Consider the following 10,683-nt stretch of genomic DNA (forward strand, 5'->3'; position numbering starts at 1 on the left):
CCACCTCTCAAATGGGCTCCAGATAAATACTGTCAATCAGCACCCTAAGTTTCTCCACCACCGCCTGTTCCTGGGAGTGGGGTCTCCACCACCATTTTACTTGATTTTGGAACTCCCCTCCCCTAGCTACCAAGAGCGTGGTCCAAAAATTTTCAAAAGTACATTCCGGACTCCTGAACTTTATCTTCTGCCAACATCGTGCCAGGTCTAGGTGTCCCCCCAAAATCTGCATCCCTGACAGCTTGAAAGTGGGTCCTCCAGGTGGTCTGACTTCACAGACCGCCCCAACTAGGCCTGCACTTTCCTAGCACGAGACCATCCCTCAGGGCTTGGACGATGGAGTGAAACAGCCAGCTCTCCCAGGACTTGGCCAGCATCCAAGACAACAGATGTCTCCAGACAACAGGAAGCAGTATAAGGAGCATGGTACCCCCATTTCTGTCTCACCAGTCACCCTGCCTATTTCCTCACTTTTTTATAATAAACAAAGGGAAGGAATGATGCTTCCGACAGGCTGACAGTTACCTCATCACCTGCCGCCAGGTGCTGCGCATATCCACGGTCAGCTATGCAACATTCTCATCTCTTAAAAGTGCCTGACTGCCACAGTCCTCTCTCTTGCCTGCTCTGTCTGTCTGCCTGCCTCCCTCCCTGCCTGCCACTTTCTTGTCCCCTTTTCTGAGTGGGGTTTTCACTCTGTGGCTTTCCTCCCTCCCTCAATAAACCTCTTACACTAACTGTTGCACAGGGTAGGGTGGCATCTCTTAGAGGCATACCGTGGCAGAACTCATCGAAGGTAAACCTTTTTGCCAATTTTTATCCTCTCAGTACCAACGTTCTCATTCAGAATTATAGTTGAATATGAGCTGAGTATGGAATCATGCAAATATATGCCCAGCATTTGGTGTGTGCAGGCAGGAGGATCCTGAGTTCAAGGCCAGCCTGGACTATATAATAAGACCTTGTCTCAAAATACGCTGTAGGGCAATCCCGCTGAGACCACTGTCACCCAGTTGGCAGCCTGAATTGATCTAGTTGATCTGGTTGACTAGGTTGGTGTCCTCGTCCTTCCTCATGGCCCCGTGAGCATGCCTCTGAGGCTCCATGATCAGAGAAAGAGAATGACCCTTTTGTGATTTTTGGTATGTGTGGTATATATGTAAGTGTGTTTCCAGACATGTATGCGCCATGCATGCGTATGTAGAAGCTAAAGGAGACTATATGGATTTCTGCCCTGTCAGCCTCCACCTTATTCCCTTGAAGACAGGGTATCTCACTGAACCTGAAAGTAGGAAAGCGGATGGCAAACCCCAGTGATCCTTCTGTCCCTGTCCTCACAGCACTGGGGTTATAGGCATGCACAACCACATCTATCTTATTACCTGGCTGCTGGGGGATCTGAACTCAGCTTCCCATGCTTGTATATCAAGTGATCTTACCCCTGAGCAATTTCCTCAGTGCTCTTCCTGAACTTCCAAACAACCTCTCATGGTACTTTTAAGTTATTGCTGTACCCATAAACCAGAGTGTTGCTCAACCCTCCTCAAAGAAGCTTCCTCCTCCTGTGGTGGGGAGGTCCTTCTGTCTATGTGTTGCTTTTACGGTTAATGAATAAAGAAACTGTCTTGGCCTGTTGATAGGGCAGAGTAGAACTAGGCAGGGAAAACTAAACTGAATGCTGGGAGAAAAAAAGGCAGAGTCAAGGAGAAGCCACGGAGTTGCCACCAGAGACAGACATGCTGAAATATCACTGGTCAGCCACAGCCACGTGGTGATACAGAGGTTAATGGATATGGGTTAGTTTGGGATATAGCCAGAAATGTGCTTAAGATATTGATCAAACAGTATTGGAAATAATATGGTTTCTGTGTGATTATTTTGGGGCGGAGCAGCTGGGAACAAACAAACGGGCTCGTACTACACTCCGGCAGTCGTTGGGAATTAACACAGAGATCCTCAGCTGAACGCTGTGCAGAGAGTGAGAGCCCTTGCCACACTCAGCCCTAAATAGGATGTCTTTATTAAACGCACTCCCTCAGAGCTCAGGGAGCCATGCAGAAGAGGAGAAGGGACGATTGTAAGAGCTGGAGGCAGTAGAAGACTCCATGAAAATAGTGTCTTCCAGACACAATGGGATCAAATATGTACAAACTCATGGAGATGGCGAGAGCATGCACAAGACAGGCACAGGTTCAAGCCCTGAGAGGGGGAAGTGGACATGGGGTCCTGCCCTAACCAAGAAGCTGTTTGCAACTGATGCCTGCTGGGAAAGGCAGCAATTATTTTTCTTATATTTCTTATTTTCTCCCAATGGAGTGTATATCGACCACACTCCACGGGTAGGGCCCCAAGACCAGGAGTAGTTGGCCAACACAAAATAAACTCCATGTTCTTTTGCGCTCTTTGTTTAGTTTGGAGATTGAGAACATGATGGGTGGGCAGGGAAGATCTGGGAGTAGCTGGAGGAGGGGAAAGCATATGATCAAAATATATCGTATGAAAAAAATTAAGGAAAAAAAAGAAGATCTTTTTGAAGAACGTACAGCAGTCTCACTTCTGAGACTTGGGATGCGCTCAAGTGATTACTGCATGGGGAAGTCTGTTGGTTTGTTTTTTTTTTAAGTTTGTTTGTGTGCACGTGCTTGTGCACAGACAATTTTTTCCCACCACCTCTTTCTTTCATGCTTAGGCACAAATACGGAGGTCAGAGAAGACCTCCATGGAATCAGTTCTCTCCTCCCACCTCTATTTAGGTGGTCAGGCTTGCACGGCTAGCACCTTTACCCATACCCACTGAGCCATCTCACCACGCCGACTCGCAGTTAGAGGTCTACAGAATGACCTCACTAACCATGACTTTGTAAACTCCACAGATGGTCTTGCTCACCCACTATGCTTCATCAAAGTTTTCTAGGATAAACTCGCCCTTGTCACAGCCTGCATAAATAGCTGCTGATGATCAGTGTAGGCCTGTAAAAATAGCTCCTGCTTGAAACTAGGCCCATCAATTACCAATGACTATGGCAAGAGGCTGTTAGTCTCTTAACACTAGGTAAAGTTCCTGAGATGCCTCGAATGCATGAGGACAAGTTGTAAGCATCAAATGTGTACTATCGCCCACAACTCTTTAAAATAGATATGATTAATGTTTCCATTTACTAAGTAAAAAAATTAAAGGTGCTAGCCAGCAAGGGCTGCAATAAAAACAACAACAACAAAAAAAGACATACGCAGTCATGGTGGAAGGGGCCTGTAATCCCAGCACTCAGAAAGCTGAACCAAGAGTACTGTGAATTCAAGACTAGATTGAGCTCCACAGAAAGTTCAGGGCTAGCTTGAGCTATCTAGCAAGACACTATCTCAGAAAGAATAACGGGTAAGGGAGTCAGTGGGAGGGGACAGACAGGGAGGGTAATGGAAGAAGGAACAGACAAGAACAAAGTAGCATGAAGATGTCACACAGAAACACTGGATGTTAACCTCACACTCTGATAAAAATAAATAAAGAGCTAGGCCCTTATTCCTTTATAAGAATATTATGATTACTCCTTAAGATAGACTCTTATTATGTCCTTCAATGGCAACATATTTGCCTATGATGTGCACGGTCTTGAATTTGGGCCCTAGTACCATGGTAGTGGGAGTGGGTATGAGGGTGGGTGTGGGAGTTGTACTGGGTGTGTAGTGTGGGATTTCATTGGTCAATAAAGAAACTGCCTTGACCCATCTGATAGGGCATAATTTAGATAGGTGGAGTAAACAGAACAGAATGCTGGGAGGAAGAGGAAGTGAGCTCAGATGCAGGGCAGCTTCTCTCAGAGCCAGCCGCCAGGTCAGACATGCTGAATCTTTCCCGGTAAACGCACCTAGAAGTGCTACACAGATTATTAGAAATGGGCTAAATTAATACGTGAGAATTAACCTAGAAGAGGCTAGATATAATGGGCCAGGAAGTGTTTAAAAGAATACAGTTCCTGTGTAATTATTTCGGGTATAAAGCTAGCCGGGTGGCGAAACGCAGCCCACTGCTCCCACTACAGGTGTAGGAGTTGTACTGGGTGTGGGAATACCTCAACTTTTCAAAGCAGATGGGCTTGGTTACTTACTTCCCTCTCTCCACAGACTCTCCTTTTGAAGCTGAAGTGTAGAAGCTCAGGGTTTTTTCTCGGTAGTCAGTTCTAAGGTATGTTACCTTAAATGCCTTATCCAAATGCCCTAGGACCATCATGCCTCTGTAAGAATCCCGTGGGTGGAGAGCTAGAACCTTTCAGACTAAAGTAAGTGATGAAATGTCTCATGTCCTGAAAGGCCCGGAACAGAGTCTGATTTTATTCAGTGTGAGGCAAAGCCATTTGAGTATTTTGAACAAAGGAACATCATAATTTGATTTTTGCTTCTCGCAGATCACTGTGACTAATGTATAGAAAACAGGCCGGGATGAGAATTGGGACCGAAACAAAGAAATTGCTTACAAAGCCACTGAAGTTCCCAGGAGCACTGAACATTGTGGCACAGGCTGTAATCCCAGCACTTGGAGCTGCTGGCCAAGATTCAGGCCAGCCTGGGCTGTGTGAGAACTTGACAAAATAACCAACAAGCAAACAAGCAAATAGAATTAGTCCAGGTAAGAAGTATTAATGGCCTAAGTTAAGGTAATAAAAGACCCCCAGTATAGGGAGACTCTCACTCAAGTCTCGGGATAACACAAGACCCCCAGGAACTCACGAGAGACCATACTTGCTGCAATCACACGAGGTTTATTGACAGGTACCAGAGCTGGGGCTCTAGACTCATAACCCACGCAGGGGAGGAGTTTGACCTCAAGTAGCTGGGAGAAGGGGTATTTAAGGGAAGAAACCATAGCCCAGTAATACAAAGGGGGTAGGGAGGGCATCATTGGAAAATTCCAAAAATACCAGTGATAATCACGAGGAGGTAACTCCATGTTTTTCAAGATTATTCTCAAGATTACAATCTAACTTTATCTTTAGCTAGTTCCTGAAACAGAGTCACTGAACCGGCTAATCCTAGATTTTTGGCTCTTCTCTTCCCGCTAGAGGAGTCTGAATTTATCCAGGTCTTTCAATAATAGTAGAGGAGGGGGGAGGAAATCCACTTTTTGTATATATTTTATGAGTACAGCCAATTTCCTGGTTTGGAAAACAGGCTACCTTCAAGTTTGTTGACCTTCATAGTTGTTAGAAAATTTTTTACTTTTCTGGTTTTCACCAAAAAGAACATTTGTAGAAGCATTATTCACAGAGTTTTCCCACAAGTATTTTGAAATTGTGTGTTAGACATGGGTCAACTTTGGGGGCACAAAAGCTTTTTGTTCTTTTAACAAACTTCCTAACACATCTTAATCGGTTCTTAGGTTCTAAAATTTGAACACGCCAAGAACTACATATGTGCTAACATTCATAGGGAAACACACACTGTTGGGCTTCAAATCAAGGCTCCATCAGGGGTGGTGCACACTTGTAACTCGTGCTCTTGTGAAGCAGAATCTGCAGGATAATCAGGGGTTCAAAGTCAATCTCAACAAGGTAGTGAGATCCAAGCCAGCCTGGGCTGTGTGAGACACTGTCACAAAACAAAACCCAATCCCCACCACCCCTCTATCCCTACTTCCCCCTCACCCCCACCTCCTGTTCACCCCCACCCCCAAGAAAGAAAGAAAACCAAGCTTCTAAACAGAAAAGGTCTGAAGCAGAACCCAAGAAATCGCGTCTCTGATAAATTACCAAGTATTGCAGCTTTGCCCCTGTTCCTGCTGGACCAAAGATTTTGGAGAATGAAGTTTGAGGGCAGACAGCTCACCACCAGGACAGCAGTGCGTCACCTCACACTCATGAAGTCCGGATGCAGGAAACTAAGCGTAAATTTTCTATCTAACAATATGGAGAAATCCACAGGCAAGAAGGGTGGAGAGTAAGGGGCTGAGAAATGGCTCAGCAGCGAAGAGCTCTTAGTGCTCCTGCAGAGGACTGGGGTTCAGTGCCAGCACCCACATGGCACCTCTATAACTCCTCCCGAGGTCATGTGATGCCGCCTTTGACCTCCCCCAGTTCCTGTGTGCGTGTGTGTGATGACGTTCACATGCAAGCACATACATACATATTATATTTAAAAAAGTAGAAAATTGAAAGATTTTTGGTTTTTGTCAGTTGGAGCAACAAAAACTAGCTAAATCTTCCCCCCAAACCATAGAAACTGCAAAAATAGGAGCTCCAGCCCTAACCTAAATATAAACAGTGTATTTCAAATACTTGCAAATCATTTCCCTTCCTTCCTCTTTTAGAAACAGATGACAGGAAACCTTAAACATTGTTTCAAAAGTAGATGAAGCAAGAGCGTTTGTAATACGAAAATTCAAACAGTTTTGCTCTTGATTCATTTGTCACTGTTATCTAATTACGAGGGGGAGAATTTGAAAAGCTCATCAGGATTGCTCTGGGTGGGGCTGGAGGGGTGGCTTGCTGGTTAAGCAAGCATTTGCTGCTCTTTAGGGGACTTGGGTTTGATACCCAGCACCCACATAGGGCAGTTCACAACTGCCAGTCTCCGGGTCCAGGGGACACACACACACACACACACACAGAGAGAGAGAGAGAGAGAGAGAGAGAGAGAGAGAGAGAGAGAGAGAGAGAGAGTCTCTAAAACAGGTTAAGATATCTATAGAGGCGCTAGATACTCTTATGTATGTCAAACCCCACAATTTCAAGTAGAATTAGTGAGGCGGGAGAGGAGAACTGTAAGTATTCTAAAGATCCCCTCCAGGAGGCAATTTCTCTTCCATCTTAAGCTTTTTTTATTTTATGTTTGTCTGTGCACCGCATATGTACCTGGTGTCCTCAAGGGCAGAAGAAGGTTTTGGGGACCCCTGGAACTGGAGTTCCAGATGGTTGTGAGCCACTGTGTCGGCACTGAGGATAAGCCCAAATCCTCTGTAGGAGCAGCCCGTGCTTTTAACTGCTGAGCCATCTCTTCTCTCCAGTCCCCTTCGTTTTGTTTGTTTGTTTTTCCCTTTTTATTTATTCTCCTCTCATGTACTACATCCTGGTCACAGTTTTCCCTCCCTCCTCTCCTCCCAGTCCTCCACCTTTTCCATTTTCCTACAGAAGAGGGCAGGCTTTCCCCGGGATATCAACCAAACATGGCATATCAAGTTGCAATAGAACAAGGCAAACACCCTCATATTAAGGCTGGATGAGGCAACCCAGTAGGAGGAAAGGGGTCCCAAAAGCAGGCAAAAAATTCAGAGATAGTCCCCACTCCCACAGTTAGGGGCCCCCAAGAACACCAAAGTGAACAACTATAACATACATGCAGAGGACCTGGGTCAGACCCATAAAGGCTCCCTGATTGTTGGTTCCGTCTTTGTGAGCTCCCATGAGCCCTGGTTAGTTGATTCTGTGGGTTTTCTTGTGGTGTTCCTCCCCCTCTTCCGCAGGATTCCCAGAGCTCAGCCTAATGTTTGGCTTTGGGTCTCTGCATCTGCTCCCCTCAGTTGCTGAAGGAATCCTCTCTGATGACTGTTATGCTGGATGGCAATCTATGAGTACAGCAGAGTATCACTAAGAATCATTTTATTGACTTTTTTTCAGGCCATGTTTGGTTTTATCCTAGGTCTCTGAGCTATCCTGACTCTCAGGCCAGGGGTCTGGCACCCCAGGCAGTGCTCAGGCATGGACTCCCTCCATGGCAGGGGCCTCAAAAGTTGAACCAGTCATTGGTTAGTGACTCTCACAATTTCTGTGCCTCCTTTACCCCAGTGTATCCAGGACAAATCGTATGTCGAACATGTTGTGGCTGGGTTGATATCCTACTGCCTCTACTAGAAGACCTGCCTAGGTGCAGAAGATGGCCACTGCAGGCTAATATCCCCCACTACTAGGAGTCTTTGCTAGGGGCACTCTCGTGATTTTCTGGGAGTTTCCATTACATGAGGTTTATACCTCAATCCTAAAATGCCCCCCAGTTCCAGTCATCTCTCTCAGTACTCTCCCTCCACCAACCCCACCTGTTCCCATCCCACCTGCCCAACTTCACCTGCAAAAATCTATTCTAGTTCCCATTCCCAGAGAGATCCATGCAGCCCCCTTAAGCCATCCTTGTTACTTAGTCTCTCTGGGTCAGCAGATTATAGTATGTTTATTCTTTACAGCTAATATCCACTTATCAATGAGTACATACTATGTTCGTCTTTCTGGGTCCAAGTTACCTCACTCAGGATGTTTTTTTTTTTTTCTAGTTCCCTGCATTTGCCTGCAAATTTCCTGAAGTCATTGTTTTTAGCAGATGAGTAATACTCCATTGTGTGAATGTACCACATTTTCTTTATTCATTCTTTGGTTGATGGTTATCTAGGTTGCTTCCAGTTTCTGGCTATTACAAATAAAGCTGAAATGAACGGAGTTGAGCAAGTGTCCTTGTGGTATGATTGAGCATCCTTTGGGTATATGCCCAAGAGTGATATCGATGGGTTTTGAAGTAAATGGAGTCCCAGTTTTCTGATAAACTTCCATATTGATTTCCAAAATGGTTTTCCAAGTTTTCACTCTCACGAGTAATTGACAAGTGTTCCCCCCTCCACAGTCTGGCCAGCATGAACTGTTATTTGTGGTTTGGATCTGAGTCATTCTGACATGTGTAAGATGGAATCTCAGTGTTATTTTGATTTGTATTTATTTGCCTGATGGCTAAGGATGTTGAATATTTCTCTAAGTGTGTCTCAGCCATTTGAGATTCCTCTGTTAAGAATTCTCTCCTTAGATCTGTACCCCCTTTTTAATTGGATTATTTGGTTTGTTGATGTCTAGTTTCTTGTGTTCTTTTTATATTTTTGATATTAGCCCTCTATCAGATGTGAAATTGGTGAAAATCTTTTCCCATTCTTTAGGCTGTTTTATTTTATTGGCTGTGCCTTACAGAAGCTTTTCAGTTTCACGAGGTCCCATTTATTAGCTGTCAGCCTTAGCGTCTACACTCTTGGTGTTCTGTTCAGGAAGTTGTCTCCTGTGCCCATGCATTCAAAGCTTCTTTACTTTCTCTTCTATGAGGTTCAGTGTATCTAGTTTTATTTTGATATCTTTGATCCACTTGGACTTGACTTTTGTGCAGGGTGATAGATATGTATTGTGTTTCTCCGTCTTTCTTGGAATCATTGGCTCCCGGTCCATGAGGGGGGAGGAAGCAGAAGCAAATGAATAGGGTTGGTCCGGCGACTTGTGAATTGACAGAGACTGCTCTCTGGAGAGACAGCTTAAGCATCACAGCTTCACCTTCATATCTAGAGAGGGAGATAAAAAGGCTGGGGACAGTGGTTGGGTAATCACCTAATTGCATTAAACAGCACGTTCCTATCATCAAGTTCCTGGTATGTCTTAGTTACCACTTGGGCAGCAGAGGGAAAACTTCTAGCAGGGAACTGTGCTAGGTCACACTAGAGATAAATTGGGTGTTCAGGCTTAGGGACAACTTTCAGATAATGTCAGGCCTCCAGACCTAGAGACATTCTCCAAATAAGGGTAGGAAGAGAGCAGAAAGTCTTCGCTGGGGAGGGAGTCATCCATGTTGCTGTGCTTGAAGAAAGCTGTCAGGCCATGGTAGGCTGTGACCTCTGACCAGCAGGACCTCCCAGCATTCAATATCAACTATCCAACTCCCTGTTTGCATTCTTCTAGATGCTAACATCCAGTCAGACCAGCACCATCTATTAAAGATGCTTTCTTTGTTCCACTGCGTATTTCTGGCTTCTTGACCAAAACTCAGATGTCCTCAGATGTGTCAATTTATTTCTGGGTCTTAGATTTTATTCCATTGATCTACCTATCTGTTTTTATGTCAATACCAGGCTATTATTACTGTAACTCTGTAGTAGTGTTTGAAGTCAGGGATGGTGAGTCCTCCAGAAGTTCCTGTATTGTACAGAATTGTTTTTAACTGTCTTGGGTTCTTTGTTTTCCCATATGAATTTGAGTATTTTTCTTTCTAGGTCTGTAAAGAATTGTTTTGGAATTTTGATGGGGATTGCATAGGTTGCTTTTGGTCAGATGGCCATTTTTACTATGTTAATCCTGTCGATCAATGAGCATGAGAGATCTTTTCGGCTTCTCATATTTTCTTCAATTTCTTTCTTCAAGGATTTGAAGTTATTGTCATACAGGTCCTTCACTTGCTTGGTTAGAGTTACACCAACATGCTTTTATGTTTTATGCTATTTGTGGCTATTGTGAAGGGTGTTGTTTTCCTCATTTTTTTCCTTCGCCCACATGTCATTGGTATATGAAAGAGCTATTGACTTTTTTGAGTTAATTTTGTATCCAGTCACTTTAAGGAAGGTGTGTATCAGCTGTAGGAGCTCTGTGGCTGGGGTCACTTATGTATACTACAATATCATCTACAAGTAGTGATACTTTGACTTCTTCCTTTTCAATTTGTATCCACTTGATTTCCTTTAGTTGACATATTGCTCTAGCTAGAACTTCAAGTACTACATTGAATAGATATGGAGAAATTGTACAGCCATGTCTTGTTCCTAATTTTAGTGTGTTTGCTTTGAGTTTCTCTCCATTTATTTTGATGTTGATCATCGGCTTGCTGTAAATTGCCTTTATTGTGTTTAGGCAGGTACCTTGTATCCATGATCTCTCCAAGATTTTTATCAAGAAGGGTGTTGGA

The sequence above is a fragment of the Microtus ochrogaster genome, unplaced genomic scaffold (genome assembly GCF_000317375.1).
Source record: "Microtus ochrogaster isolate Prairie Vole_2 unplaced genomic scaffold, MicOch1.0 UNK23, whole genome shotgun sequence".
Lineage (NCBI taxonomy): Eukaryota > Metazoa > Chordata > Mammalia > Rodentia > Cricetidae > Microtus > Microtus ochrogaster.